Genomic DNA, 6000 nt, shown 5'->3' with positions numbered 1-6000 from the left:
CATGAAATACCAATAATTCTGTAGGCTGTCATTAGCATTGTCTACTGTATCACCTTGATCCCCTTGCCAAACTAATCACACTGGTGTACAGAGAATGTATGGCATGGGATATTTCATGAAAAATATGCAAAGTGGAAATGAGTCTTCCCTTTTACTGAGAAGATTCTTTTTTTTTTTAATCTCTGTGACATCCAAAGTGTCCTTTACCTCCTTTTAATGTGTATCCCAATTTTGTGTAATTGACACACCTCATCTTTTGCCTGGATTAATACACTGAAATAGATGTAGCACGTTATCATTATGATTTGGTTTCATGAATTGCTAGAAGAAGTTGCTGTAAGGTTTACTGTAGCATGGTAATTTGAGAGCTACCAGTGCTGTCATGATTTTAGTCATGTCATGATTGGTGTGCTGTTTTTGCACTGTGAATTCCCAATCAGTGATTGATGGAATTTATTTTGTCTGTTCCGATATTATGTGTACTGCTGTTCATTTATACACTCAGTTTTCCTTTAACGTATGACTTTATCTGTCTCTAATATCACCTTCTTGAAACAGGGAATCTTTTTAATGCACAACAAAGTATAGCAGCAGTGGCACTCCAAGTCAAGTAGCACTTCTGTGTCTTACAGTATAGTGTCCATTTTACACGTGGGCTGCCAGTCAAGAGCAGAAGTGTTCATAATCCATGGACAGATTTCTGAATAACTTCACACATAATGAGTTTGATCCAGTGTAATCCATTTTCCGTGCACCATGCATACAGCTCTTTCAATCACTGTAGCACACTTTGTTGAATGTGTAGTACACTGTGACACTGATCGTTAAGACATTGAGGTTTCACCTTTTTTTTTAATTCAGCCTTTCAGACACAAAATGTAAAGTTTATAAATAAATGCAGAATTCCAGTGACTGACAGGTCACTTCTATTAAGTAAACATGAGAAATCAATTCCTCCTTATTGCAAATTACCGGTGAAGGTCTGTGTTTAAACTTTATTGAGATCATTGCATAACTGAAATTCACAATCCCACTCTCAGTGCCCATATCTGAAATGTGCAGCTCCATTGAGCCTGGTCACTGGACCGGGACTCCCAAGATGTAATCAGTAAAAAAAAGCTTTGAAAAGCTCTTATGACCGAGACTCACCGTCTAATGAAAAGATATGTGGCCTCCTTCAGTGAGCTGGATAGCAATTCTGCTACCTGAGCTGTTTAGCAGACAGTCATACAGGTAGGCCTTGTTCATATGCTGCTATGTATTATCCTTTGTGAAATAAAACAAGGGAAAGGCAACTAACAAATTTCCTTGTGGCATGTAAAATTACTTCACTGTCTGCATGTTCCTTCACAGCCAGTGAGGGAGATTCTCAACGTATTCAGACATATGACAATTCATTTGTTTGCAAGATTTGTGAGATGCCAAATATCTCCAGGGTTGGAGTATAACACCAGAGTTTAACACCAGAGTTGGCAGATAATAAATTGTGAGGGGAGTGCAGGAGGAGTAATGAGATTAAATTACACTTTTTCCTTTTCCTTAATTAGGTACCTTCCATGTTTTCCTTCCCAACAATCTTCTAGTCTTTTCAGGATCTTGACAGGGCTGATTATGTGCCATCAAGCAGATGCTTTGTTGCCAAGATGTCCATTGACAATTATTGCTATTCTTCATAGCTCATTTCCCATGGAGCAGTGATATAAATTGCTCCATGTTATTAATAGTACCGCTTGGTATGGAAATGAGACACTAATTTAATCAAAAAGCACCGTTTTTATTCTGGTTTGATTATCTAATGAACTATGACATTCTTACAAAAAATTGCATTATAGTCACTTGTCAAGTTGAACACATTTCAACCACATTCTTTTATATTTTGCTTGATTAAAGAGAGCAAATAAGTGATAATTTGCCCATGATTATTTGTGCATTTAACAAGCTTATCTTGTATTGAACAAGTTGCACGTCTGCGTGCTTGTGTGTGATAATGTAGCTCCAACAGCAATTACATTCTGTTAGTCATATTTAGTATATGGGATGGTTATTGAGATTGTGTGAGCAGCTCAGTTTTTCTTTAGCTCCAAATGAAATCACAAAACAAGTTTGACTGTTGAACTAACTTTTTGAAAGATTTACAGTGAAATGTGTGTACTTTTTAGTAAGTGTTTCTTGCAAAAGATAATTGCAAGTAATATAAATGCTAAATGTCAGTGCCAATATTAACTCAAAATACTGAAGTTTGAAATCAAAATATGCTACAATCAATCAAGACTACAAGTGTTATAAATATAGCCTACATTCTGATGAAAAAGAAGTTGAATGTACGTAGGTGAAAAAAAGAGCAATCATGTATTCAATGTCCACTAAGCTCACAAACCTGAGTCCCGAACAATAAGCATCAGACACACTTACTAATACAACATTTATAATTTCTCTCATATTATGCATGTGCTTCCACAGTTCACATCGTTCAGAATTAGTAGAATGACACATGTTTAGTTGTGTTGGCTTTCCAGTGACAATGATAATGACATAATAAAACGCCAAATCACAGCCTCATTTTGAAGCTATTTACAACCACATCAGATTAACAGCGTCGTAACTGTATCCCCTTGTGTCCCCCTAATTATAAGTGACTAAAATTTAAAAGACAAATGGAAAGAATTTGAATATACTGTATACATTTTGGTAGTGAACCGACTAGACAGCAGACAGTTAGTACTGCAGCAATCTTCACCGGTTGCTTATTTGTATTAAAGGCTTTAACCTTCAGTCCGGTCCTCAGCAGGCATCCTGCTCAGTTGGGTTGAGGCAGGTGACAGACATGTCTGTCACCTGTGTGATGATGATACACACACCTTGTGTGTGTATCATCATCGTCTCAAAAATTTAATTAGTCTAATACTGTTCCCCCATTATTAAGTACTTTCTCATTACTCTATTTCGTTTGAGCACAAATAGGTTGGAAGCTTGTGCTAAAACATTGTTTTAATCACCTGACAAATTGTAAACAATTTTAACATAAGTAAACATTATAAAATGAAACAATGTATTGTGTGCATGTGTGCTGCCACTTCAAGCACTTAGTTGATCAACCAAAGAACTGTCCGTTACATATGTGCCTATTTCAAATCATTAAGATGTAACAATTAGATTCATCATTTATATTACATTGTATCATAATGAGTGATTTTTGGAAGGCATGCAGTGTGAAAAAGCCACACATTTTTCTTTAAATATTTGCAGCCACAGCATGGCAAAATGAGGATGTTAAATTTGAGTATGCAATGCTGTACAGTCAGCGTGTCACATTTGAAAACAACGGGCCGTCTGTCTGTTGGAAGTGAAGATGATTGGGTGCGAGAGTTGAGGGAGAAATAAAGCATGATGACTTGATGACGAGGCGTCTCGTTTCTCAAGCAGGGAGCTGATGATAACCTGTCGTTCTTCTGGTCTGCTACACTTGCAAACTAACTGGCTGCTGGGACCGGTTTCTTCCTGACAAGCTCCTGTCTTCTCTGCCCTTTCATCTCCTCGCTTCACAAAAGAGAGTTTAGAAGTCTTTTTATCTATGCCTGGGGGTACAGTTCCTTGTCTGCCAGGAGAGGAATTCAACCAATTAAGCATGTGGTACTATGCTTATGAATCACAGGAAGGGCTCTAAATGTTTTTCAGTGTGCCACTCTGCATACATTGCCAAACCTCGTTTGACTCATCAACCAACTTAAATAGTATAAGTGAACACCACCTGTTGTTTTACTGGGTGTAAATGTGAATGTTGTTATAGTCTGTATTGGCTCTGCGTATGTAGCTCACTCATTACTGCTTAGTAGAGAATTTATTTATTCTTCATCGGTTGCTCCCTGTTAAAATTAAATTTTCACACCAGCATGTAATTTCTGGAAAACAAAATACATCTAAAAACTGTGCTGTAACAAGTTGCAGGAACATCATGGTGGCCCAGCCTTCTGTAGGATACATGTCTAACCTATCCTCACTTTAAGCCATTTCTCTCACTTTGTATTTTCCTTCGACTCTCTACTAATAACTATCTAATGAAGGTGAAATCCCATTTAAACAAATAACCTTGCTTTGAATGACATTTTAAAGCTTAAAATATTCCTCTACGGGATGTTACTTTAAATGCTCTGAACTCCCTCTAGCCCACTCTCCCTCTTGTATTCCCTCCTTGTCTATTGTATTTGCAAAGCACATAGCCGTGCTCGAAGAGATAGCCAGCATGGATGCATTACTGAGAGACTGTCGGTGAGCAATTGCTGATCTTGGGGGTGATAAAGAGTGCCAGGCTGTCTGGAACCTGAAAAAAAGAGGCTGGAGAGAGCCATGGAGCATATAGACCAGGAAGGTCACCAGCTGCCAGAAAAGGGCCAGACCATCTCCAGAATGCCCTGGGCTTCTCCTCTATTTACTGACACTTGCGACATTGGGAAACCTGCGGTAAAAAAGGAGAAAGGAGAAAGTCTGTTTGGGACAAAGAAAACTGCAGGCTGACACTAATGAACACATCCGCACAGACCGCAAAAACAGAATCTAAATAAACACAAGACTGATTTAACATCATGACACAGTGATCTTGGCCTTTACACATGCAAGTCTGAAAGTGGATTGATTAGAAGATATGCAAACGCGATAATCCGCTGGACATCCTCACTATCTCTACCTTTGCATATGGTCATTTTAAGGATGCGCTTATCTCTGCCACCAGAACTTACCACGCTAATAGATTTGTTTGCTCACAACCTCAGTTTCCTTACATTTGCATTTGTTTGGGGAAGCACACTTATACGTTTGTTTTACTGAAATACGTTTAGGGTGTTGTTTGTGCAAATTTATGTCAGAAGCACAGAGTGTGTTTCACAAATCGTTATTTTCAAAAGGATTTTACATTCAGTTCTCTGTCATCTCATTTCCTTGTGATTTGACAGACAAGTTGATGTGGTTTTGGATCTATTGTTGGATCCAGATTTTCAGCAGTGTTTAGTCATTTATTTATCTGCAGGCTTCCCCCAATCACATTTCTAGGCAGGTGCATGGCTGCCCTCCACAAATTACGTCCAGGATAATTTCATATTGATTAATGCAGATGCGTTCCTCTTGGCTCTCGTACCCTACCTGCAGTCTATTTGGTATAAATTACTGAAGCCATTTTGCTGCATAAAGCCAGCCCTCTCCAATAAGGTGCTGGCTCATGTGTCGACTGGGGCCCCCAAACTACCCCTCTGCCTGCAGGAACCACTAAAGCTTTTAATTGCCTTCTGTGCAAATGGTCCTTATGCACTTGATAAAGTATCTGGAAAGTCAGGCACGGGTTGGTCGAGGCGCAGTGGAGTCTGTGCACAAGCAGTATGTGTGAACCAGATAGAAAGTGTAGGTGAGAGCGGAGAGAGAGAGAGAGAGAGAGAGAGAGAGAGAGAGAGAGAGAGAGAGAGAGAAGAGAAGAGAGAGCGATATGTGTTTATTGATAGTGAGACTTAGTAGCGGCTGGTTGGTGAATCCTATCCATGATATTACAATCATGAAATGAGTATGGTGTTAAAGTTACCCTTTATGAGCTCCGTTACCACTCAGCAAAAATACTTGAATAGCCCAGCTAGTGGCCCACAGGATTATTTCCTTCTGTGTACATTTGCTACAGTGGAGTGGCTGATAACCCTGTGTAAAGCGATAAACAATCAAAGTGCGGCTTCAGTGGAAATGATTGCATTCTGTGCTCTGCTCCAAAGATGGGGGCCATTATTAACGTGGGTCCTGTCCTGACAATGCTATTTTCTGGAAGGTAATTGCAGATTCAGATCTCTGAGAGGGCCTGACTGAGAGTAAATGCCACCTCTTTAATTATGGTCTCCTCCACGTCTCCTCTATTGAGCCGCGGAGATGTCTATCGCTCCACGGGATCCTGGGGAAAATGACTCTAATGGGAAATGACCAGTGTCTGGGAAGCCGACTCAGATTAGAAGCGACATTTCTAATTGATGTCTA

This window comes from Etheostoma spectabile, chromosome 11, assembly GCF_008692095.1.
Source record: "Etheostoma spectabile isolate EspeVRDwgs_2016 chromosome 11, UIUC_Espe_1.0, whole genome shotgun sequence".
NCBI classification, from domain to species: domain Eukaryota; kingdom Metazoa; phylum Chordata; class Actinopteri; order Perciformes; family Percidae; genus Etheostoma; species Etheostoma spectabile.
This window is presented reverse-complemented; position numbering follows the sequence as displayed.